The 27,994-nt window shown below is 39.2% G+C and overlaps 1 protein-coding gene and 1 pseudogene across 2 annotated transcripts in view; one reads left to right on the top strand and one right to left on the bottom strand.

Annotated features, from left to right (window-relative positions):
- LINGO2 (leucine rich repeat and Ig domain containing 2) overlaps window positions 1-27,994 on the top strand; it is a 467,873-nt gene that overhangs the window by 257,709 nt on the left and 182,170 nt on the right. The gene's annotated exons all lie outside the window — the stretch shown is intronic.
- LOC101660084 lies at window positions 18,017-19,090 on the bottom strand (annotated as a pseudogene).

Here is a 27,994-nt window from a genome sequence, read left to right as displayed (position 1 = left end):
ACACACACACACACACATATATATAGATGATACATATATATGTTACTGGTTTATGAATGTTTTCATGCCACGTTTTTTCAATGCCTCAATTCATAGATAGTAGCATCCAATCTCATGTGTGCTATGCATTATCTCTCTGTTTAATTTACTTTAGAAAGTATTATCATGAGGTACATCATGGATCATTGGTTAAGAAAAACCAGTGCTCCTGACAGCAATATCAAAATGCAAAGGAAACGTATAGATCTGAAAGTGAAACAAAAGGCGATTAAAAAATTCAAAAATGGAAAATCAGTGAATTTTATTGCTCATGATTTAAGAATGTTGCACTGGACATCTTAGCCATTCTCAAAAACAAGGAAATTATTATTATCCAAGCTGTTAAATCATCAGTTCCACTGCATGCTACAAGGCTAATGAAAATGTGAAAGGCTTCTGTCAGAGAATGACAGACATTGAGAAACAAATGTAATGGTGGCTCTCGGTAAGTTGGCAATCACGGTTAAGGCATGAATCTCGTTGAAGATGCTTAGAGAAAAAGCAGAAACACACCGAACATGGTGCTCACACAACGTCTAACTCACATAAAGTCTTACTTCACAAGCTATGTCATGGCCTTGAGGTGACGCATGACTGAATATGGACAGGAGATTTTACTTACATCCCATATACAAAATGACAGCGATGGCAATAATGTTTTGCAATGTGAAATTTTCAATTCATAGGATCTTAAACGGTTGTTAACTTTTACATTTTTACAAGATATTTATTTTTCATAGCATAAATTTTGGATGTATAATTCAGCAGTCCTGAAGTTTCAAGGCTCTTATCATGATTCATATTCTGGTGGAGTAATGACAAGAAATTGGATTTGTAAGTGGCCAGTTTTTCTTTATTCATTGGTCTTTAGACAAGCTTTTTCCTTCCTAAAGTAAAACAATCTTCTCAAAGATATATTTCATAAATCTTCTGGCTTTTCTCGGAGGAGTATTCTTGGAAGAGGCACATTTTAGACTCTATTGTCCTATTGTCTTCTGTGGCTCTCTGTCAGGAGACCCAGCTGATTTCATTTAGATTGCCTATCTACTGGCTGCAGTAGCTACACACACACACACCAGCTACACTCACATACACCCTCGGACCTTTGTTTTCTGGAAGATTCCATGGGAGTACTCTCAAGTACAACAGAAACACAGAATGCAGCAAGAAGCAAGGGCAATCAAAGACAAAGGCGTTAAGCTTTGAGAAGGTTAAATTCCTTTATAGAATCAGGAAAAGAAAATAATGGATTTGAGGTCTGCTTTAATTGTGTGGGAGAAGCATAATCAAATGTATTTAGCAATATTTAAAAGCTACTTCCAATTTACTTACAGTGAAGTAAAATTTTCAAAGAATCTATATTCTTCTGGAAGAGGGAAGAAAAGAACAAACAAATGAAGGTGCTGAGAAGTGGCATACACACACTCTAAGATTTTTCTCCACTTTTCGTTTTCCTTATTTCCTAATTTTAGTTTGTTTCAGAAGATTTTATTTCTTTTGCCTGAGTGTATAGCCTTCTAGTTTGGGCAGCATGCCCCCAACATCTGCCATTCATGGGTCCAAAATGTGAGCTTGGGGATAATGAAAAAGCACATATTCAAGTTGAACCAGATTCTAAATACAGTGACAAAAAATGGATCTTGTTGGAGGGTGCTTACTTGTTCACACCCAGGCAGGTGTCCTGTTTGCTTTTCCTCTACTGCACATAGAGCACTCACTGTTGTGAGTCTTAAAAACCATACCACACAAGCAACAGACAGAAAGTTATCCTCTTTGAGCATGAAGAGCCTACTATATTGAGACGGCAGGCTTTCCCTCATTAGCTGGTTTAAGTTGTCAAAAGGAAAGTTTTGTGTTGGAGTCACTGGAATCAAACAACACCTATAGTCATTATTAATATTTTTTCCATTTGTATCTGAAAATGTTATGAATTATAATCACTATGTAACTGAATCCATGAAAATCAAAGTGCTACTTGGCAGACCATGTTAATCCAGTGTAGCGAAGAGAGAGGGTGAGTGCTTACAGTTCTGCTTTGACTTGTGGAACCCCAAAAAGGTCCCCTCAACACTGAAAATGTCCAACAAATTCAGTGTTACCTTTTTTTTTTTTTTAACTCTCTCTCTCTCTGTCTCGTTTTCTTTGGCATTCAGCCACTAGAAATTAAGACCTGTTTCCTTGGCAACAATAGCAGTGCACAAGTCCTCACAAGAGCTCTCTCGTTCAGATTGTTAGCTATACAAATAAAGTTCCACAAAGAGATTGCCTCAGAATAAAAGAAGAAAAGGGAGACCATCCCCTTCTATTGTGACAGGCGTGAAGGTATTATTCACAGTGCCTCCAATTGGACAATGTGTTTTTGTGATGAACTGAATTACCTTAGATTGGTTTTTCCACATCTTTTTGTCCTCCGGATAGCAGCCTAGGCTTTTATAGTCTATTTAGTTCCCTTCTCACTTCCATTAGCATCAATCTTATTTCTTACCAGTTTGTTTTGGAGGAATTCACTCGTTAAGTTGCCATATTACCTTTGAAGGAGCCGCTCCCAACTGAAATTTAAGTATAGCTCAAGGCTTTCAAAGTTAGCTGCAGTTTTCATTTGTCCCACCTTCCCTCTAGCTTTGCCACACTCTCTGTAAAAAGAAAGGAAATATCATATTTTACCCTGTGGCTTGACCTGTGAAATAAATGAATTGAGGGTAGGGATAAAAGGGGTATTCATTTTAAATTTTACTAGGAGTCAATTGATATTTATTTTACTTTCTTTGATCAAGCTAGCTATAATTTACAAACAAAGGGCCATAAAGTGCATCATCAGGCCAAATAAAAACGTGGGAGGAATAACTGTAAAGGAAGAGTTAATAATGTATGATAATGTATGAATAAGGCATAATGTATGATAAAATTAATACTAACCAACAGTCATGGGTTGTTTACTCTTGGATAGCCACAGTGAGAAGTACTTTGCTTAGACAGCCTTATATAATTGTCATGCTTGGTGGACATAGTACTGGAGTCACCGGATTGCTAACTGCAGGGCAGCAGTTCAAATCCACCAACTGCTTCATGGCATTTTTTGCTCCCATAAACATTTCCAGTGTTGGACCTCCAATTCTACTCTGCCATGTGGAACCACTGGGACTCAGAGTTGATTTCAGTGGCAGTGAGCTTGGTTTTGAGTTTGGATGTCCCTATGAATTACAGATTGCGAATTTGTGCATTTTAAAATGAATAAATTTAAATGTAGATCATATGATCCAGCCCACATCTGCTGATCTAATAACTAATAAAGTAATAATTCAATCCCAGGCAGTTTGGTTTCAGGGTGCATTTCATACTTGATTTACATAATTTATTGTGTACCTCATTTTAACTGAAAATTACAATTGTAAGAGTTAATTTTAGTAGAGATGAGTATTTGTTGTTTTTAGTGAATTTACCTAAATTCCATTCATTTCACTTGAGAAATGAGACCAGCTAATGATTTTAGCCTGTTGTGCAGATAAGCTACTATACATCAATTTGCATAGAGCTTGAACCCCCTGTAGTTCAAGTCATTTCTGCCTGAGACTAATTTCTTGAGTCACCCACAAAAGACAACATTGTACCGAGACAGATTCTAATGCTTTCACACTGGAACTCCAAGCCTGTCACTCAACCACACTCACTACCATTGAGTCAATGCCACCGCATAGGATGTTGACTGATATTAAATTGAGAAATTTGGATTTAGTCGATACAATTGTAAATCAATGATTTCCATTAATTACCTAGAAATTTAATTTGTTCTATCAATGCATTATCAACATTCGAATAAATAATGCAAAGCCTTAAATGTATAGGCTTACTAAAATGACCCGATATGACTCTGGAGTTCAAGGAGCTTTTGAATAGCATAGAATACTAAGAGAATATTACTGGATGGTAAATAATGAATCCAGATGCTAAACCTCTCTGTTACTATCTGGGTGACCTAGTGAATACTGAACCTCTGTTTTCTCATCTATATATGAAATTATCTGACATTTTTCTACAAAACTATCTTCTAACACTTGCTTTCTAATATTCAGAGCTGCCTGTTAGGGATGCCCTCGCTAGATCATTGGATCTTATGGTTGCTGTCCCAGGTGCTAATTTTTCGTCCTCTACTTTTTTGGGTGCCTCAGTGGGTAATGCTTTGGGAGCCCTGGTGGCCTGATGAGCTTATGCTCTGGGCTGTTAACCACTAGGCCGGTAGTTCAAAACCACCAGCTATTCCAAGGGAGAAAAATGAGTCTTGCTATTCCTGTAAAGATTGAGAGTCTTGGAAACCTACAGGGGCAATTCTACCCTGTCCTATATGGTCACTGTAAGTCAGACGTGACTCAATGCCAGTGAGTTTGAGATTTGTTCCTTCCAAAGACTCAGTTGTACAGAGTAAGATTTTCCTAAACTCAAATAGTAAAGTTGCAGGCTTATGAGAAATTATTCATACATTATCAAAATTTTCACCAGAAATATTTAGCTAATTCTGTGTAAGATGTCACTTCTTTCACAATTACTTTAAGCAGAAGAGGAAGCTTATTGTTCAGTTTCCCAGATTCTTAACTGCATTATTCATAGCATGGATAATTTTTCATCTTGTATTATTTTTATTTTTATGGCCTTTGGCTTCTAAATGTATACTTCGCACATTAGTAAATGTAATCATTAGTAAATTATTAAATGTAGAGCTAATTTTTACAGAATGGCACAAATGGTGAAGATCTTGTCTACGAACTGAACGGTTGATGGTTTAAACCCAATAAGAAGCACATCAGAAGAAGGGGCTAGTGATCTGCTTCTAAAAGACAACAGTTCTACTCTGACACCAGTCAAGTTGAAATTACATATAATCAACTAACAGCAACATCATTATATCATTGTATGTGCATGCACCTACATATATATATTGCAATTATAATTTGCTTGGTGTTCCTCTTTGGTAAAGATCTTATGTCAATGTCTAATCCTTTCACAAACCACAATGAATGATCTTCTTATCATACTCACTCTCACACTCTTAGATTCCTTATGTTACCTATTTCTACCCTATACTTGAATAGCTCACTGGAGATACTATTGTTTTCTTAGAAACCCTGCATTGTCTTTATTAACCTAATGTTATAATTTAATTTTGATGATAGGACATTATTGAGTTTTCTGAAAATCTAGAATAATTACATGTTTTATATTATACATAGTAAATCTTTCAAGTAGACTCAAATCAATATAAATAAAATCTGCTAACATTTAGAGAGAAAAAGTCAAGCAGCATTTTTCTTTTACTCTCCACATTGAATCCATACTCTTTCACTCCCTGAATTGTTTGAAGTTCCATTTCTTTATTTTAACTGTTGTCCTCCATTCCTTTTATTTTTTTATACCCTTTAACTCTGTCCTATTAATTATAACTTTCATCAATTTTGACATCTCTGGAAATAATATCTCTCTTCTGTGTTACCCTCTCAGCCCTTGGATTTCTATTGCTTTTTCATTATATTTTTAACAAGGAAAGATAAATAAAATTTATAGAACAAAGAATAGACATGAAACACTTAACATATTACTAAATTATGTTGACTTCAATACAATTTTTAAAATTTTTATTCTCCCTCTCTCTAGTAGAATTTATTACCACTTCTTGAGAAAAGTAGTTATAAATCTTTGCTCAATGAATAAATGATTAGAAGAACAATTACCTAAAACTAACCTTGTTCACTCTGATTATATCCTTCCTAAAATATGATTATAAGTTAATGAGATAACTGGCCAGAGTTAAAAGTTCCCTAGAGCAACTTTTCTGTGTGATTTCAGTAAACTCGTATAAAGGAAAAATTCAAAATCTCAGCCTTTTTAATTTTTCTATTCTTTGGTTTATTCTGTTTGTTTGTTTTTAGAGTATGAAATAGATTATAAAGAATAGACTTCAGTTTAGTATGTTGTCTCACCTTAATGATACTACACTTTTATATTTCTAAATTACAGGTAATATATTTATTTTATAGAGTTGGCAAACTCAAAAGGCAACTCCAAACAAAGAGCTGGGAAGGGTGGTATCATAGTGATATGCATCAAATCAGTTCTGACTCATAGAATATAACACAAGGAACTGTACCATTCTCATAATCTTTGCTACTTGAGCCCATTATTGCAGCCCTTGTATCAATCCATATCTTGGCAGGTTTTCTTCCTTTTGCTGATACTCTAATTTACCAAGCATGGCTTCCTTTTCCAGGGATTGATCTCTCATAATATCATATCCAAATAGCATAAACAAGGTATCAGAGTCATCATTTCTTTTAAAAAAATATTTACTAGTAATTGGGAGCTAATATAAATATCATATCATAGTTCAATTGCATCCAGCAGAATTGTACAATTGATACCACAGTCAGTTTCTGAACATTCTTTATCTTCCTGGACTCCATGTCATTATCTCCCATTTTACTTTCCTCCCCCACCTACTCCAATATACCCCCCCTCCCCAAAACCCTTATTCTACTTGCTGTCCTGTAGGCTCATCAATCCTGGGTTTTATATACTGAAACACAGAAAAACATAACATAACTTCATGAGAGTGACCCCCAATGACATAACACCTCTGAGAGAAACCCTAATACGAACAAAACAAAACAAAAATACAGAAAATGTTGAAAGCCAGATCAGGTCCAGCATACATCAGTGTGGAGATCAACTGACAAAATTTTAACTGTTCAAGTCATATTTATGCCTTTGATCTTCTATGCCTATCTCTCCAATGCCCCCTGTTTGGTAACCACTTTGCTCCCATCCCTCAAATTGTGGATAGAGGGAGTTCACCTGGGGCTTATTTCATATGCAGTTCCCACAAATGAATCTTGAGCTCCCACCATCATCCACAGATGTCTGCAAACTAGATTCTCACAATTTAGGCTCTGATAGGAATAGGATTATATGATTTACAATTCTTTGGTGATTGACGATGGTATGTTTCTTCAAAATAGACTTAGTTGAAGTCTTACTTAGAGTATTCTGGTTGTTCTTCTTTCACCGATTGTTTCTTTTCAGGGTAGTCTATGGTATATACGATATTCTTGGCCAACACTATAATGCTAACTCATTGATTCTTCAGTCATCCTTATCCGTTCTCCAGCTGCCACATGGCATGTGAGGCAACCGATGATACCTTGATTTGGGTCGTGTACACCTAACTCTTCTAAAAGACAATACTTTAAAGATATATTTTACAGCAGATATCCCCAGCACAATAAGTCACTTAATTTTTGGACTGCTGCATCAGTGGGCATTGTTTCTGAATACAAGTAAAATGAAATCTTGAAAATTTCTATCTTGTCCCCATGTGTCATAGTCTTTATTGTGAGGATTTTGTTTTATGTAAAGGTGTAACCCATACTGATGACTATAGCAGCGGTTCTCAACCCGTGGGTTGCAACCCCTGTGGGGGGTCAAATGACCCTTTCACAAGCGTCAGCTGATTCATAGCAGTAGCAAAATTAAACTTATGAAGTAGCAATGAAAAAAATTTTATGGTTGGGGGTATCACCACAACATGAGGAACTGTATTAAAGGGTCAGGGTATTAGGAAGGTTGAGAACCACTTCTATCTTTCTCAATAAATGATTCATGTCCTGTTTCATTTCAGCAGGATTGTGTCATCTGTATATCAGGGGTTACTTTAATGAGTCTTCCTCCATTCTGATGCTGTGCTATTCTTCATATAGTCCAGCTTGTCAGAGAATTTGTTAAGCAGACAGATGCATAAGAATTGCGAAAGTAGATAATCCTAAACACCTTTCCTGATTTTTAACTACACAGTGTCCTCTTTGTCAGTTTGAAAGATCACCTCTCTTGTTTTATATGCAAGTTCCACTTGAGCACAGTTAAATATTCTGGAATTCCCCTTCTTTGAAATGTTATCCATAATTTGTTATGATCCACATTTTTATTGCTTTTGCATAGCCAATATAATTCAGATGGACATCTTTCTGCAATTCTATTTCAGCAAAGATCTATATGACATGACCAAGATCTATATGCCATAATTTCTGCCCTCTTCTGAATTTGGCCTGAGTGTCTGGCAATTTCTTGTTAATGTAGTACTTCAACCACTTTTGAATTGTCTTTAGCAAAATTTTACGTGTGTGTGTGTTATTAATGATATTGTTCATAATTTCTACATTTTGTTTGTTTACCTTTGGAATGGGCACAGCAGTGAACCTCTTCCAGTCAGGTTACTATCTTACAGGTTCATTGACATCGATGAATGAGTGCTTTCAGAGTTCCATTTTCTGGTTAAAATGTCTGATTTGGTATTTGTCAATGCCTGAAGCCTTGTTTTTCACCAGTGCCTTCAGTGCAGCTAGAATTTCCTCCTTCAATACCATTGGTTCTTGATTTTACCTCTTGAAATGGTTTAACATCAACTAGTTATCTTTGATAGAAGAACTCTGTGTAGCCCTTCCATCTTCTCTGGATTCTTCCTGTATCATTCAATGCTTTGCCCATGGAATCCATCAGTGTTATAGCTAGAGGCTTGATTTCCACCACCACCACCACCACCCCCCAGTTCTTTCAGTTTAAGAAATGCACATTTCATCACAATACTTTACTTTGGCTTCTTGAACCATTCTTTGAAATCTCTGTTCAAGTCTCTTATTTCATTCTTTCTTCACTTTAGTTCATGCAAGTTTCAGAGTCTCTATGACGTGATTTCTTATTTTCTTTCTAACTCTTATTTCTAATTACTTTTGCTTCTTCCTGTGTGATATCCTTGATGCCATCCTACAGCTCCTCCACTCATTAATGTTCAATGTGTTGAATCTATTCTTTAGTAGGTCTTTCAGTTTAGGTGGGATACTCAAGGCTATACAAGGTCATACAAGGCCAATATGGACTTGTTTTCATTTTCTTCAGCCTAATTTGAACTCTCACATGGGCAATTTATGGTCTGCTCTATAGTTCTCTCCTGAACTTGTTATTGGTGCTATTGAGAATCTCTATAATTTCATTACACAGATGAAAACATTTGCCTTTGTTTTTGTTTTTTTCACATATCACTTTGTGACTTCCACATGCATATTCACTGTCTTATGTGTAAGGTCCTAGACCTTGCAAATTCTTATGATGTGATTTCTGACATTGTTTCTAACACCAGACATATTTTCAAAGCATCAATTATTCTTATTTCTTTCAAACTTTCTCATTCTAATCACTTGCAATTATTAATGCATCTTGATTGCTTCTTTGATCAATTTAAATTGAAGTCAGTATAAATATTCCATTTCTTCATCTTTATCATTAATGGTTGATGAATACATTTGAATAAGAGCTGTATTTGCTGCTTTTCGTTGTAAGCATATGACTACCGCCCTATCATTGACAGTATTTTGGCTCAGGAGAGATTTTAAAATGCTCTTTTTGATGGCAAATCTGATATCATTCTAGATCAATTTGTTATTCCAAACATCGTAGATAATACAATTGTCCAAGTCAAAAGGGCCACTATCAGTCCATTTCAGCTTAATAATGCCTAAAATCACTACAGTACAATAAACAGAGATGAACAGTGGCTCAGATGGTGTTTGGCACTTAATAAGTACTTGAGGATTGCTAGTTTATTCCCTCGGGACTCATTGCTAGGAGTCAATATATTCGCATGGAGCCTATACTATTACCTTTTATATTTCTAACAACGTTAATAGGAGAAGTAACACTCGCTGCACTGAGAACCCTTGGTTCAGATGGTTACACTCCTGAAGGAGTCCAATGCTACTGTGTCTTCCTTTTCTCCTTTTTCAGTTTGATGATACTCATGGACCTTTCTAAGTGTGATCAAGGTGCCAGGGAGGAAGTGTAAGAGATCAATGGCTGGTAAAAGCAGAGAGGACTTTCACTGCATACCTCTCACATGGACATGTGCCATAGAATTACCTTACTGCACCAGGTCGGACATGCTGTTTCATTGTTCTAGCACACTTGGCTGCCTGAAAACTCTTCAAAAGTAACTTTCTCAAAGAAGTAAGTTCCCTTACATCCCTTCTCCTCAGACTTTTCATAAAGGAAACAACCTAATTACAACCATAAAGGGACCTCGGAGTCTGAGTTCCCTTTCAAGGATGATATTTGGTCGAGAGGCACTGGGCATTGTAACTGTGAGAGCTTTTGGAACTGAATGCAAACCAAAGGCTCATTCATTCAGGAAAAGTTCTAAGGCCTACATCTCCACCCATTTGAACGAGGTTCTGGCCGTGCCCTAGCTTTGGGGCCACGTTTCTCTGGGAGTATCAATGGTTTCTGCACTGCTGCTTTTCTCAGATCTGCCTTTCCTTTAGATCTCTGAGACTGGACTTTAGGCCTGTAATTCTATGTCCTGGGACATGAAGTGAGCTCCTGAAATTACTTTCTTTTTCTTAGAAGGGATTAATATGGAGGAGGTTTCAGAAGCTCAAAATTTTAGCCTTTGAAGACTCCCCTGTTTTCAAGAACAGTCAAGCATAGGGGCTGTTTTATATCCTCCCCTCGAAGAAGAAGAAGGGGGGGGGGGCGAAGGAGGAGGAGGAGGAAGAAGAAGAGGACATGCAGTATCCCCTAGAAACAAAGCATGAACAAGGTCAAGCAAGCTGACTAACTGAGGTTTACATCTGAAACTGGCATAATCATGTTGAACATCCTTTATTCATCCTCTGATTCTTATGAAATATTTAGCTAAATTAACATTTTGCAAATATTGTAAGTAAAGCCTTGGGAATTATTAAGAAAGACATTTCTAAAAAGTTGATTGATATGATTTACACATGAAGATTTTAAATACAGATTTAAGTAATGTTCCCATGGTTAGAACATATTTTAAGGTATGCAATTTGACATATAGAAATATGAATTATGAAAAAAACATTAAAATGAGGGTATTCACAGGTTATTTGAAGATATGATTAATCTTTTATATGCTAAGCACCATGGCCAGTGCTGGAGAGTTAATATTGGAGGAAATAAACATGATACCTGCTCTCATAGTGGTGTGACTCTTAGGGGGAATATAATAAACAATCACACAAATAAGTATAAACATTAGATGCTATAAGAGAGAGGTTCATGCAGCTATGAGAACATACGAGAGAGTAGACTTGAAGAGTCGATTCTAGCCATCTGAGAGAAGTACGCTGGATCTGGAAAACAGCAAAGAAGCAGAAATATTAACCAGGATGGATTTAAAAGTGCAGGTGGGTACACCAGCCTGGGGGCAGCATACCCGCATGAAGTAGTGAACTAACAGAGGTCTGCGGGACCAGGCCCAGTTCCAGCTACGTTGACCCCACTACCCCCGAAGATTGAACTGCAGAGGGCAGCACTGAAGATACAGCCCAGGAAAACTGGCGGGTATGGCCAAACCACGTGGAAGCAAACTAAGTGTGGAAGAGAGAGACAGAGACAGAAAGAATGAATCCATCCTGGCCCCCCCAAGCTCCTAGAATGACACTCCTGCTCAGAGCAGCCAAGGCACAGAGAGGACTATAGGGCCAGCCCCACCACAAGACAGGACATCGCTTCAATGACCCATACCACTGCACGGGACATTACGGGAGACACAGTGCAGGAATTGTGCCTCGTCTGACACACCACCCCCAGCCCCTGCACCACCACCTGGCGAAACACGAAGGGAGCACAACAGAGCAGCACGGGAAACAAAACAACAATGTCCTCGAGGAATCCTGAAAATACACTTCAGACTCAGAGGGCAGAGTTTGGCACCTACTCAGACTCAATTGGAAAACAGTCATAAGGGTCAGCAGACAGACCTGGAACTATTTATAGCCCCCCTCCTTTTTGTTCATGTCTATCTATAAACATGAAGATACATAATCCTGAGAAGATAAATAATCCTGAGAAGAAAACAACAGAACCAACAGTTCCAGGGGGTCAGGGTAGAGGGGCAGGTGGGGGAAATGGAGCAGGAAGCCAACAAACCCAAGGACAAGGGAACAACAAGAGATCTAAAATCAATGGTGAGGAGGGTGTAGAACCCCTTGTGGGGTGTGATCAAGTGCAATGTAGCCAAGAGGAATTACTGAGAGCTGAATGGAGGAGAAATATGATAGTGAGACAGGAGGAAAGTCAAAGGAAGTAGAGGAAAGAAGTAGGAGGTGAAACCATCATTAATAGGGGTATAAATATAGGCATGTATATGTATGTAAATATTAATATATAAGGATAGGGATATAGGTCTATGTACATATATTTGCATGTTAAGTATCAAGATAGCAGATGGACATAGGGCCTCTCATCCAAGCCTCCCTCAACACATGAACACTTTGTTCTAATAACCTGACATTCTGTGATTCGCACCTTCCTGACACAATCGCTGAAGTCAAAATGGGTGTATAAGCAAGTGTGTTGAAGAAAGCTGATGGTGTCTGGTTATTAGAAGATATAGTGTCTGGGGTCTTAAAGGTTTGAAGTTAAACAAGTGGCAGGGAAGCAACAAAGCCCACATGGAAGAAACACACCAGCCTGTGTGATCACAGTGTGTCAGAGGAATCAGTTATCAGTCATCAGAAGACCCAAAACAAACAGTTATATCTATGTAAATGAGGGAGGTCAGCGTGGAGACCCAAGGCATATCTGTAGACAATTGGGCATTCCCTCATATAGGGGTCACAAGGAAGGGATGAGCCAGCCAGGTTGCAGAATAGCACCAATGAAACACACAGCATTCCTTTAATGCTTGAATGCTTCCTTCCCCACTCCACTATCATGACCTCAGTTCTACCTTACAAATCAGCTAGACTGGAGTGTGTATACTGGTACAGATAAGAGCTCTTAACAGGCAGAATCCCGTCTAAATCTCTTATTGGCACATTCAATTATTCTTTTTTTTCTGGTAATGGGATTCTACCTTGGGTTTTCACTACACTGCATTTAGTCTTTTATATTATGAAGAACAAATGAAGGGTCTTCAAAAAGTGCTTGGAAATTTTTCATTATCTTTTAATTCCACTTTTTCCATTGAATCTTCTAGGCCTCTCAGAGTTCTAGAATCAAAGTAGAGCATAAATTCTTTCAGGTCTTCTGAGTGATAATTATGGAGCAGATTGGCATTATCAAAGTAGGATTAAAATGGAATCAGAAGAATTAAAATGAATTGGGGAGGAAATGCATAAATTGTCCTGGGAATAATTATACACATAGGAACCCACACAACCACATACAAAACTACAGAGAGGTATGCACTATTTTAACCACAAGATGGAAAGCTAGTATGTTCCATCTATGATAGTGGATTTATATTTGGAAATAAATGCAAATACAATGACCATTAGACGAAATGCCCCAAGGAGGTTCTACACTGGTAGATGGTTCCATCTATGATAGTGGATTTATATTTGGAAATAAATGCAAATACAATGACCATTAGACGAAATGCCCCAAGGAGGTTCTACACTGGTAGATGGTCTTAGGAAAGGTTTTGAATGAAGTTTGTGCCTTAGATTAAAATTTTGCTCATAAATGGGATAATCTGAACTATTTAAAAAATTTGTTATCATGAATATGTATGTCATAGGTTGACCCTTAGAAATATAGGCTAGGGTATAAAACAAGCAAGGGTAAGTAATAAGAGGTACACATCTATGTATCACACCTGTTGTTGTTGCTTGGTGTGTGTGTGTGTGGGGGGGTGTCTTGGAATGAGAAAAAGCAAAAACTCACTATTCTTATACCGTTTTGGCAGCTTCTCTTCTTAATTTCTCTTCCCACAAAGGGCAGACAGGAAAACAAGACAAGAAGCCAATGCTTTCTTTCTGAATACAAAATACCCAAGATTCCTTTTGTGATCAGAAGAGTTATTTTTGTAGCATTTATTTTCCCTTTGTTATAGTGAATATTGAAAAAGGAGGACACTGTGAATTGCTACCAAAGGTATGTCTTTGATAAGGGGCTGGGATCAAAAGATAAGTAATGTAAGGTAACCAACATGAGTGCTTCACATCAGGTCACTGCCAGTATAGTGAAATTATTCTTCCCAGTGCAAGGAAAATATTGTTTTAATTTAAAATGAGCACTCTGGACCTCCTAAGTACAGTGAGAAGAACAGTTCTAAGTGCAGTGGCAGTGATACCTCCGTGAAATTAATTCTTGATGGATGCATATATTAGGAATTCCTTGGGCTAATTTAGGCACCTCGGATCATCTGGTGATCAATTAAGCAACTGTGCCTGGGGTGAAGGCGCCCAAGCAGGTAGTGTAGTGGGCTACACACTGAGCTGCTGACAGTAAGGTCCGTGGTTCAAACCCCCATCTCCTCAAGAGAGAAAAATAAGGCTGTCTATTCCTGTAAAGGTTTCAAAGTCTTGTAAATTCAAAGGGCCAGTTAAAAGTGAGGGCAGTGAGGCTAGTTTGGGGGTTCAGGAGATGAGGGTGTTGCTGACCTTTGCCAGGGGGCAGTGAGCGAAGGTAGGCTGCGTAGATCTCATTATCTAGGAGAGTAATGGAAGCTGAGGGCTTCAAGAGAGCAATTTGAAAGATGCAAATATCCTTCTTTGATCACTTCATCTCTAGCACATTCCATTGGCCAAAGGAAGCCACAGGCCAGCCCAACTCTGAAGAGGAGGGTAGATGCTACTGCCTAATGGAAGGGGGTGCATGAAAAGAACGATGACCTTGTGTTTGCAAGCCAGCAAAGTGCATACACCTAAAAATACAGATGTATGATTTTCTTTCACTTTACCTTTTGGTTTCCCATAAAGACCTTTTAAACACAGGGGTAATGTAAATGAACTATACATAGGCAGGAGACAGTGGTGATTCAGTGATAGAGTTGGCTCCTTCCGAGAGGGAAGAGCAGATTCAATTCCTGTCCAATTCACTTCATGTGCAGCAATCACCCGTGTATCCATGAAACCTCGTGGGCTACTGCTCCGATGCCGAATGGGTTATAATGGAACTTCCAGACTAAGACAGACTAGGAAGAAAAGCCTCATGATCTGCTTTGGAAATCAGCTGGTGAAACTCCTAGAGATCTTCACAGTCTAATCTCCTCATGATCATTAAGAAAGCAAAAGACCCGGAATCATTTTTTCCCCTATTGTTCATGGCGTCACCATGAGTGCACGCCAGCTCCATGATAGCTCACACCACCAAACAAAGGCCTGTTTTAACTTCGACTCCATAGTAAATTTACTAAAACAAGCCAAGATGCCTCTTAAATTGACTATCGCTCTTCCTTAATTGACATACGAGCTTAGACTGAGATGCTTGGACTATTCACTCTGACTTGTGCTTTTTCCGCAGTTCTCCAGGTTTCAAAGCTTGGTTCTGTAGTAAGTAATGGACTGCGCATCTCTGATAGAAAGATATCTGACCACTTAGGTCTCCCATTTTGAGTAGCCGCAGTGGCCACAAGCTATTATGAATAAGTGATTGGACAACTGGAAAGTGCACGTGTCCTCATGCTTATGCAGAAGAGGGGATCAAAGTTGTATGCTTCTTTATAGTTGAAAATGCCTAGCTTATTGATTCTGTGGTATGTAAGCACCTGCCAAATCTGAATTGAACTTATTTTTAAGCTGCTCAATTTTTAAAAAAATTAATAAATAACCCCCATGCCTTCCCTAATCCTTGTTTTGAAAGTAATGAAATACATATAGCATTTTAAAAATAAAGTTACCGATCTGTTTGACCTCCTCTCCCATCTGTAATATCTTGCAAAGGTTCTCTTGCTTTAGGCAAGTTTTAGTTTTAGAATATAAAGATCTCTTAAATGAATGCCTCTTTTACCTCATTCCAGGCAGTTGGGGATCCCCTTCTCTAGCTTGTGTTTTTCAATCAAAATTAACCATTGAATTTGAAAACATATTGTAATTTCCTATTAGTTTCCCACCTGGCTGTTTTGATCTATCATGTCAGCATACACACTGTTCACAATTGAAAGCTATCCTTTCCCTTAGTCTCACCAGAAATATTTTATATAGAAAAAAATGGTATATAGAAAAAATTATATAGAAAAAAACTGCAACTCTTCCCAGGGTATCTCTTCTGCTGATTTTAATTGACTGCTTCAGCCCAGGGACAGACCCAAACAGTCATGGTTGCAGCGTGGGCGTTGCAGCAGCCCACTAAAGCATTCAGAACACTCAGTGGGAGGGATCAAGGTGAGGTACAGGCAAAGCTGATGGAAAATTGGAAAGCAGAGGCTTATATTTGTCATACCAGTCTACAGGGGCCTGCATACTAGGGTTTGTATTCCTGGTGCATCCTCCTAAATGTCAAAATAAATTATGCTGGAGAAAACAAGTGAGTTATCAAGGTTGACTGTTCTTGACTTCCTGACTCTTCACAAACTCTCCTGCTTCCAAAACTAAATTTATCATTAGTTCAGTTCTGATGGCTTTTAGCAGGGTGTGTGATAAGTTAGCATCACTTAGCAATTCTGAATCTACAGGAGTAACCAAGACAAACTGCTGTTGAAATAGAGTCACTCTCTGAGAGAGAAAAAAATGCTCCCTTGTCAGTGGGCATTCTTGCATCCGCTACCCAGGAGATTTAATTGAAAAGCTTAAAACACATAGAAGCAGTAGGAGACATCCACAGGAATTTAGGAATGATGATACAGTTTAATCTTTGTCAATGAAAAGTTGTTCTAATTGACTCTTCACACTGTGAGCGATTAAGCTGTGCAGCATTTACAATAGGAAGCAATTCAAAGCTTTTGTGTCCCCTTAGCAATAGCCTTGAAGTGACCCAGTTAAAATCATGTTTATAGTTTAATTTGGAGTGTTATCTTACTTTAATTTTGTGGACTAATATTTTGGTTACTCTATTACTAGAAACATAAAGCCTTTAGCAAATTTAGGACTTAGTAATCAAAAGCTGTGAACAGGGACTCTAAACTCTAGATTTCAGTCTAGGATGGACATAGAATGGTCATCCCTATAGGCGTAGTCAAGGTCTAAGTAGAGAGAAACAGCAGGTGGGGGAGAGCAGTACTAGTATTCAACTGAAGAGGGAGCCACTGCATCCAAAGCAGCATTACCACCTTTTCTCTTGTTTTTAGTTTAGCCTTGCCTCTGGTAACTTCTTGGTATTCTTTCTTTTTAAAAAATAAAAGCAAACCTATTACTACCACCCCCGATGGACAAATGGTATCATTAGAGAAGTTATTCGTGGAGGACAATTGCTTGTCTAGTTTCCTCTCACCTCCATCTCTAACTACACCTCTTCAATCATCCATATACTGACTGATATAAACCATATATATAGTCGTTAAAAAAATAATATTTGGGAGGGTCAGAAGAGACAGCAAACCCCAAACAGAATATATATTTGTATTAGAGCTTAAATAATAAGCACCCCAGTTTACAAACGGCTATGGATGGCAGTGAAAGACCAAAATCTATTTGCAGGCTCTTCACATAGATTAAGCCTACATTGAATTATTTCTGACCTTTAATCAAGGATGTAGATAACCTTGCCCTCAAGCAGAGTGCTGTGGGGACTAACTTACCCTCATCCTTCTCCAGCCAACCCAGGCAGGGACAATCTCTATTAGGGGAATACCTAGATGTGTCCTGGATAAAGGTCACTGTACATTGAATCACATAGCAATGCCCCCAGTTGTTGCCTGAATGCCTTGGTCAGAAGTCCCTGGACCAATTTAGTAAGCCCTTTATTTCACGACGTATGTGTCCCAAATCATGGTCCTGTTTCTACTTCTGTAGTTATTCCTATAACTATGAGGTATTGATCCAGCACCAATCAGCAATTTGTAATTATTTCCTTTGTTCAATGCCTTATTTAACTAGTGGAAACTTTCTGATGCCATTTTTATCAAATAAATCTATTTCTATTATACAAAAGGAATATCTTAACACAGTGATGTCTTAGAGAATACTAATTTGATCCTTGGGATTTCCATGTGTTTTAACAGATTTTTAACCTCAGACAAGTTTAGAAATGTCTTCTATCAGATTCCTCCAACTCTGCGTCCTCGGAAAGGATGTTTCAGCGGCTTCAATCCCTGAACAAGTCTCCTCGTTGATGCGTTCTAGGGCACCTCCATGTCCTCTGTAGCCCCCATTGAAAACTAGCGCCTGTTTTCCCGGGGCTGGTATTGTAGTTTCTACATGAGTCTGATCAAGTTGCAGCTTGTCTCTAGAATCAATTATCTTTACAACAGCTACATATTTGTCGATGACTTCCTTCACAATACCCTTTTTCTTCTGATATTTTTCTCCAAGTGTGTGATGATAACTTTCATCAAGAGTCCAGGCTGTGGCCAGCACATGGTGCGGGCAGTTCTTTGCTTTTCCTTGTCCCTCTCCGTAATGTCATCCAGTGCAGGTGCCTTCTTCTTTGTCTCGGTGCTGAGCTGAGCGAGGGGAAGAGTCTCGCCCTGTCAACACACCTGGTTTGGATGCTGCTGCGCCCGAAAGGCAGGTCCCTTATTCAAACGGAATGTAACTTTCCCTTCATCGTGCTCTCCGCGTAGTGCAGTGAAGACCGGGGTCTCTGGCTCTTTCCCTTCCAGCCCTTCCCTTCTCACTTGTTCTTCAACCCACGTGGCAGACTTTTCTTCATCGCTGAGGGCGTGCTTCTTGTTTTTCTCTAGTTCCAATTGTCAGAAGATGGTCCCTATCAACATATTGAATATATACCAGTGTTTCGATGTTTCATCCACTGGGTACAACCTTCTCTGCCCCGCCACTTGGCGAAATTAGTCAGTGTTTCCCACTGAGGAGCATTCGTGTGGATGTGCGATAGCTGATAAATTGACTCTAGAAGATGTTGTTGTGGACCCTCTGGGTGTCAAAGCACCTCCTGAGAAGTTCCGGAAAGCCCCCCTGAAGTGCCTCAGAAAAGTGCTCCACGAATTGCTGAGGGTTTTCTGAAACCAGCACCAGTTGGCTCTGATGAGCTTGGGACATCCAGTGCCACTCTAGCCACTCTCAGCCTGGCACTGCTTCTGGCACATCTGGAGTCCCATGGACTTGAACCTTTTGGCGATAACCTTGGGAGTTTGAAAATCTGATTTCCCCATGGTGGTGGTGGTGGAGGCGGTGACGCTATCGAGAAAGTTTGAGGTACAGCGCCCAGTCAATGGCAAGGGGAATCAGAGACTGGACCTGCAGAGGGAATCTTCCAGTGCCACTTTGACCTCATGCGAAGGACCACTCTCATTCAGAGGATGTGTCTGTGTCTTTGTGTGGCCTTTGTCTCATTTAAGACTTAATAAATGTTTTCCTTAAATTCTGTTAGAGAGTGGGGTCTCTTTTGCACCCTAAATCATGGGGAACAAAACCAAATGCACAGTTTAATTTCCAGGCAAGCCTTCAATACAAAGAAATTAGGTATTGAAGACTTTATGGGGTCAATGATAGATCAATTAATGACCACAAGAGAGGTCAGAATGGGGTACAGGGTAAGGGGTGATGGCTATTGACAGACCCTGAGATGATGAAGGTCACTGCACCCCACCTTCACAGCGAGCCCGTGGCCTTGGTGCTGTGGTGTGGAGGAGATATTAGTAGCCCCAAACCAGCCTGGATAGTGGCTGGGGCCCTGTATTTGTCCTCTCTTTCCAGTACTGAACATTGTGTTAGTTGAGACTCAAGGATGACTACATTTTGTATATTTTGTGTCCCAAAGGTGAACTTTTAATTCCTCATTTGGCATGTATTCATTTCTCTGTACCTACACATTTCTCTGCTCAAATCTCTCTGGTAGTGTTTACCATGTTACTCTGTCATTTATAAATTAACTGTTCCATCTACCCACAACTCAACTAGGATTTGGTTGTTCCAAACAGGCTCATTGATCTTAACACGGTATGGACAAGGCTTAGCATATCGTCGCAGTGTTTTGCTTCTGTAGACTGATAATAGAGTGGGAGATGTTCTCATTGTAAAGTATATTTTATACATTTCCTCATTAATCAAATAACTTATGAATACCTGAAGTATTTTGGGTCAATGATAAGTGAATGAGATTTCCCTTGTCCCCTTACACTAATTCTAGTGGAAAAAACATACTCAAAATGAGTTTTTTTAATGAATAATATTTTTATTTAATTGTATCAAATAATAGAGAAGAAATTCATAGAGTTTTGAGAGTATGGAATGTGGTATATTCTAAAAATAAGGACACATTCATTATAGTCGTTCCTGAAGGATGTGAAACCATTGGCCAAGTAGGAGGAGGAAAAAGGAAAGAATGTTCCAGACAGAGGGGAGAGCATGAGGGGTGAAAAAATAAGAGGCTTAGTGATTTGAGGGAAAGATGCTAGAAGATGAATTTGGATAAATAAGTTTATTAGACCCAGATCAGAGGCCACTTTATCAATGGTAGTCAATAGTCTGATAATAATAGAATGTTGTGTCACATTATAAAATTCTATCATAATTTCGTTATGAAGATTACTTTTCTATACAGAGTGGGAATAAAGAAAATGTGAGGTGACAGGAGGATCTTGTGGTAGCCCAGATGAAATACTGTGGTCGCTTGCCCCAGGGTGGTGCAGTTAATATTGAGAAGAATGGACGGAATCAATATATACCAAGAGCCTGCTAACTCAGCCAGACCTGGTCATTGGGTACACGAGCATCTGAGGAAAAGGGGAGACTATGAAGCATAGGGTTCTACTCTCACCTGCAGGGAATAAACACACAACTAACAAAAAGGAAAAGAATGATCAGATAAATGGCACAAATATTTTTAAACATGTCTTTTTTTTCCTGATATTTTGATGTAATGCTACAAATTATGGTTTTAAAAGTACCCCTAGACATTTTGCCTCATGGATATTCTTAGTTCCAGGGCATATATTAAGGCATTTGGCTTTTGAATTGTAAAAAATCTTTAAAAAAAAACAAAAACAAACAAACAAAACCCTGAATGTAATCTTGAGAGGTCCTGGGCTGTTCTGCTAAGCTGATCCCTCATACTGTTATCACTGAAGTTTTCCTACCATGTGGTGTTGCCATGGTTTAAGCATGAGGTTTTGAATTCAATGTGGCTAGCCTAAAGTTTCTAAAGTTTTTTTGCTTCTTTGTCTGCACCATCATTACACAGCCTACAAAGACTAACCCTAAATAAGTGTCTTGAATTCCAATACATGATAGCTAACCGCTCTTCATCCATGATGCAAGCATTTCACTATTTCCTACCATTTCAGTACCAACCCACCTCCCAAGTCAGTTCTAAGCCCTTGTGCACTCCATATTACATTCTTACTTCTCACAGACTCTTGACAACTTATAATGGATAATTATAAGTTTCCATTGGCACTGTAAATATTTTTACTTGAACTCAGAATTTCTGATCCCTTCACTGATGTATTGGGCTGCCAACCTCAAGGTCAGCAGTTGGAAACCACCAGCTGCTCCACAGGAGAAAGATGAGGCTCTCTACGCCATTAAAAAGCTGCAGTCTTGGAAGCCCACAGGGCGTGTCTCCTGTCCTGTGGGGTCGCTATGAGCCCTAAAGGACTTGATGGCTGTGAGTTTGGAGTTTCTCTAATCAGTTCGTCCGAGTTCTTCCTAGTGACAAGTATGCCATTAAAAAAACACCCAAGTAATATGAGAATATCTAGCATGTAAAGAAAAGGGGGGGATGCATGCTCCAGGGATTATAACTACATCCTATCAGAATATGCTAGATAATTAGAAGGGATACATAACCAGGCACAAAGGCCCTGTCCAGAGGGTACAAACTAAAGCAGGTCAGCATATTTAGGAAACAGACATTAACAAACACATATGGAATGATACAAATGAAAAAAAATCATTATTAAGAAAACAGGGAAAGAGAAGCATTGATTACAAGCTGTTTGAAGACATTACTTCTTGAGTCTAGGTGTTTTTCATAACTCAACTCTACTTGCCCATATTTAAACCAACCCCTATGTCAGTCATCTCCAGCTTGTCATGGAAAAACAACCTGGGTGCCGAGGTTGCTAACTGTTCTAGGGGGAAAGAAAAGATGTTTCTTATACGTAATGCTAATTGCGTTGAGATTAGAGCCAAGCATTTCTGTAGCTGTGGGCTTTGCTGGCATTAGATATGTCCTTATGCTAATGACACGTATTTTTCTTTAATGACTTTTGTAGGTCGCACTACAAGTGCTACCCTGACTTGCAGAGAAATAAGATATTCTGTTTCTTTAAAATCCATGAATGGGAGAGTTCTGAGTTCAGATATAATGTAAATATTCAACTTTTAAATTGTGGGATTCTGATTTGATTGTTATTAAACTTTTACAACACCACAGATATTGGCTTAGATAGTTCTGGTTCTTCTAAGTACTTCTATAATGGATTTTGTGCAATTGGTGGCCACCTATGTCCTATCCCCTATACCAGCTAAGGTCACCGATAGAGCAGTCTGCTTCCACGCAATTTTAATTTAAATGAGAGGACATCTGCTGGTGCTCCCCTTATAAGAATGCACGATGCATTGTGAAGGTGTGATAAAGCAGGGTAGAGATGTGGTACAAGGGAGTCCTATTTTTCAGCCTGGTTTCATCTGGAATCTTGTTCATGAAAGATGTGGAATTGGACCCTTGGTTATAATGTGTAGCTGATTCGATGTATCAAGATATTCCCCGTGAATGGAAAATCCCAGTCACCTTTAGCGCACACAAGACCCTCCTTAGGTTACCAAGTGCAGTCCCTCACGTATGATCCAAAGAACACATGTTCCTCAACTAAAATCCATCAAGTGAAACTTTTTTTCTTTTTCATCTGCTTTCTTTGCTTTTGCATCTTACATCGTGTGGCTTGAAATATTTAGAAGGTATGTTTCAAGATGGTCCTCTGTAAGTATATGGTCAAACGTAATTCCCTTTAGGAGATCTAGGCTTGAAGGCGTGGGGAAGTGCTACTTGTGGTTTCCTGTGGTTTCGGAATTTTCTCAGACATATTACCTACGTAGCCATTTCATTAAGTTGTTCTTCTTCCATTGACAGTCAGTTTATATCTCTCTCAGCCATGCTCATTCCTAAATAGGTCATACCCATTATAACACATTTTGTGAAAATAATTCTTGTACTCTGGAGATAACTACTGCTAGTTACAATTAGCACATGACAATTTGACCATGTCAAAGAATTCCTACTCAAATCACAGGAATTAAGTACCTACTGTGTGCCACATCCTCTGCTGGTTGTCAGACCCACAATGTGTTGGAGGATCCAGAAATTGCCCTGAAGGTGACAAGTGACCTTACCGTTTTCTTGCTCAAGCACACACCTTCCCAACAAGCTCCTCAGTGTGGACCTGGCTGACGCACCAAAGTTGGGCATAGTTGCAGATGGTTGGATTCAAAATAATAATAATACCTTCTGAGAAAACACACACATTTCAAAATCTTTCCAGGCTGCAGTTAGCAGCCTTTGAGTTCTCCTGGCTCAGCCTGTCGACCCTTAAACTTCTGGTGGAGATTGTAAAACCAATGCTCTATGGCAGGGGTCCTCAAACTTTTTAAACAGGGGCCAGTTCACTGTCCCTCAGACCCATTGGAGGGCCGGACTGTAGTTAAAAAAAAAGACTATGAACAAATTCCTATGCACACTGCACATATCTTATTTTGAAGTGAAAAAACAAATGGGGCAAAAACACCCAGTGGGCTGAATAAATGTCCTCAGTGGGCTCCGTGTGGCCCGCGGGCCGTATTTGAGGACGCCTACTCTATGGCATTAGGTTATTTAGGCTAGCACCCCACTGCATTTTTAGACCAGGAGCAAGGGCTTTTAAAATTCCATTTTCCCACAACAAAAGATTTTGTGCAATTTTGAAATGTGCCATAATGTGGCTGGCATTATCATTTAATTGGAAAAGTATTAAGAGTTTTGGCAATGGTGGCAGTTGAGGGAAACTAATGCTTCATGAGTACCTACTGTGCGCTAATTAATGACCACTTACATGTGGGGCATTTCTTCTTTTGGTCTCACCCCATCCCTAAAATGTTGGTGTGCTGAGAGCCAGTTTCAGTGCAGGGCCATAGTCTGCCTCACCGAAGGGCCCATCTCTGTCATTATCAGAACAAAGAAACCTTTGCTTCTTGTCAGATTGCCACTAATGCTCCTGGTAATGACCAGGGATTTTTTCCCCCCACAGAGGTGTCTGCAGATCCGTGACAAGGAAATGAGTCCTTTCATTCTCGAGGAAAATGCACTGTATAAATTGCTTCTCCCATCTCTAGCTCTTAGGCGGCAGAGCCTTAGAACTAGTCTCAGAATTCACATAACCTCAGAGCCCATTCCCACTGAACACTGCAGCTAGGGGAACTAGCAGAGAGAGGAAGAGCCCATGCTGGGAAATCTGACTACCTTGGCTGAAATCCTGCTCCCACCGCTTATTAATTCTGTGACCCTGGGCAAATTACTTAGGCTCTCTTGGAATCCCTTATCCCTGTCATAAAATGGAAATGGTGATAGCACTTAACACATAAGGTACAGTAAGAATTAAAAGTGCAATGCATATAGAGTTCTTAATCCGATGCCCAGAACAAAATAAGGGTTCAATAAACAGTAACTATTTTTATGATCTTCTGTTCTAAATTTCCCACTGACATTAAAGAATGTGACATGCATATTACTGTGTGCACAAGTAAAGAAATAAGTAGCTTTTCTTGGGTCATAAAAACTCCCTTGTTCATTTTTTAGGTTTGACTGTAATCCCACATTGAAGGCTTTATTTCTGTTGCATATTACATGCATCTGTCACTACTCCATGGACTTCAACCTAGAGTATGTCAGGATGTCATACACAGGGTGTCAGTGTGGTCTTTATAATATCAGAACTTGATATTGTACGATTAAGCAGAATGCAGATACTACCAAATAATATCATTAATAACACACAATTTTTTGCAAAAGGTAATTCAAAATGTTTGTGTTAGTCTGGGTTAACTAGAGAAACAAATCCAGACATGTATATGTGTACAAGAAAGAGTTTTATATAAGGAGTAATTGTATATTAAGAAAACATCCCAGCCTAGTACAGTTCAAGCCCATAAGTCCTATATTAGCCAATATGTCCAATACCAATCTATAAATTCCTCTTCAGATTCACACAAAACATGCAATACCAAATGCAGGAAGATCAAAGGCCAGTGGGTGGAAAGTCTTGTGGAAGCATCCAGTCTTGTGGAAGCATCCTCAGTGCTGGCATGGGTCTCCGTGTGGCTCCTCCAGCTCCAAGCATCTGGCTGCCATCAGCTTAGCTCCATGTGGCTTGTCAACAGGAATGTCTCACAGGGAGACAAGCAGAGAGCATCTGTATGGGTCTGGCCTCCAGTGAGCTATATATCTCTGTGTTGCCCCCAAATGAGGTCATCAAACTGCGACCTGGTGGACAGGTTAAACTCCACCCCTTCACTCTTATTAATTTAAGATTGACACCAGATTGTGTAATTACCACAAAATGTACAGCAACATGGAATTACCAGAAACAGTTCAGATTCAAAGGAGGATATAAAATAAGGATCTGGACTGAAAGTAGAGAATCCCAAAGATATATTTACTTGTGTTTGGCTGACTATACAAAGGCACTCAACTGTGTGGATCATAAGTTATGGATAGCATTCCAAGGAATGGGAATTCCAGAACACTAAATTGTGCTCATGTGTAACCTGAGCCTAAACCAAGGGGAAGCCATCTGAAAAAGTGAAGATGGGTTTACAATCAGCAAGGTCGACATCAGGATTGGATCCTTGCACCATACTTACTCAATCGGTATGCTTACAAATAATCTGAGTAGCTGGACTACATGAAACACATGGCCTCGGGACTGGGGCAAAGCTCATTAACAACCCCCAATAGGCAAACAGTATAATCTATTTTGTTGAAACCACAAGGGACTTGAAGCACTTACTGATGAAAATCAAGGAGCACAGCCTTCAGTACAGATTGCACCTTAAAGAAAGCAAAACATGATGCACCTGGACCAATAAGCAGGATCATCAATAGAGACAAGCTTGGCATTTGTAAGATTTCATTTTACTTGGGTCCATAGCAATGTCTATGGAACTGTCAGTCACTTTTAGAATTAGGTGTGCCAGGCCCAGGTTATCAGGTTTTGTTTGTTTGTTTTCTCAATCAGCTTACATGCATATTAATGTTGGAAAATAAATAAGGATGAATGAAGAAAAATTGATAACTTTGAACTGTAGTGTTGATGAAGGATATTAAATATCTGAAGAGTACTAAAAGAACAAATAAACCTAAAATGTGCTTTAGAAGCATGAATACTGAGATTGGGCATGTTATTAAGAGATCATAGTCCCTGAATAAGGACCAAGTAGAGGGTCAGCAAAGAAGACCCTTTACAATATGGACTAATACTTATTGGTCACAACAATGGGCTCAAATTAAGCAATGACTGCGAGGATGGCACAGGGCTGGGCAGTGGGTCCCACTGTTGTAGAGTCACTATCAGTCAGAACAGATTCGGTGGTGCCTAACAGCAGACCCTGGTGGCATCGTTGGTTATGCATTACATGGCTCACCACAAGGTCAGCAGCTCAATACCACTATTCAATTAAAAAGTTAGTCTCAGAAACCCTCAGAGGTCGTTATGACTCTGTCTAATAGGGTCGCTATGAGTCAGAATTGACTCAATGTCAGTGAGTAACAGCTCTATCACTTAAGTGATGGTTGCTAGAATCTAGCGGAATCTAAAAAGAGCACAGGAGTTCTAGCCCCAAACCAGCTGTGCGTCCCAGGAGCAGGTGTAGTGTCTAGACTGGAGCACACTTGATCTCCAGCTATCACCTCTGTTGCCTTTTATTTCACTTATAAATGGTTTAAGGCAACCAAGGGCTAAAAAAAAATGGCAGTAGTGATGCTGGTTATTATCTCTATTTTACAGGCAAGAAGCCGAACAATCAGATTAATTAAATCTCACACAAATCTCGTAAATGACCGAGGCAGACGACTCTTAGTTCTGTTTCCTTTAATTGCCTCCCTGAGCAGTCAAGGAGGGCTCAGTGGCATTAGCCAATATCAGTATCAGGGCCGATGACAGATACCTGTGGGGGAGACGTTATTCTGCTTCAGAATGGTATGACTAGAGGTTTTGGGGCATTTTCCCCCATTCTCATTATCAGTGGAGGAAACAGGACATGTACTGAAGGTGGCGGCTGTAACGGGCCCCTTGTCACAGGCCTGGAGTATAAATCTATAATCTAAATGCAGCAAGATACTATTTCAGAGAAGGTGTACTAGGAATGTGGTGAAAACCTCAGTGTATTTGGCTCAGAGCAACTTGTAAAAGCACAACAGGTAAAATTAATATGCATCGTAGATACTCTTGGTGTAGTCCTGTACCCGAGTGATACCGGGGTCTATTCTATTCTGTGGTTATTCCAGGAAAAGATCTTCTAGATAGGAGCAGAGGAGAATGGGGGTGTAATTCTAATTAATCATTAACCCTTCATATGTAAGGAATCAAAAAGCTCAAAATTCAGATCCTTATAAATGTATTCCACTTACATTTCCTCGTAGAAATGCTTATTTTATTTCTTTTTAATGAAATCCTTGTAAAAATTGATAATTAGAGCAATTAGAAAAACCCTAAATATTTTAAGTGTGTACTTAGTATCTTTTGCTCCAATAATCCTGCATAACATACCACTTGCTAATTTAATGTCTTAAAACAACAAACCATAATTCTTGTCCATGAGCTCACAGATCATCTGAGCAATCCAGATGACTGCCCCAAATTTCCTTAATCTCAGTTTATCTCAGCTGGGTTAGCATACTGCTGGCCCCGGCTATGAGCGCTACTCAGGGATACCTGACGAGAATGACTTGACTTTCATGCACATGTCCTCTCTTCTCCCTTCCAAACCACCACCCACAATACACACACACACACACACACACACACACACACACACACACTCATCCTTCACATAATTGAGGTTATATCATTCTGGACTTCAAG

This window comes from Echinops telfairi, unplaced genomic scaffold (genome assembly GCF_000313985.2).
Source record: "Echinops telfairi isolate 266 unplaced genomic scaffold, ASM31398v2 ScPeMD7_25;HRSCAF=90, whole genome shotgun sequence".
NCBI classification, from domain to species: domain Eukaryota; kingdom Metazoa; phylum Chordata; class Mammalia; order Afrosoricida; family Tenrecidae; genus Echinops; species Echinops telfairi.
The sequence above is the reverse complement of the archived record's forward strand: the minus strand, read 5'-3'. Positions and strand labels throughout refer to the sequence as shown.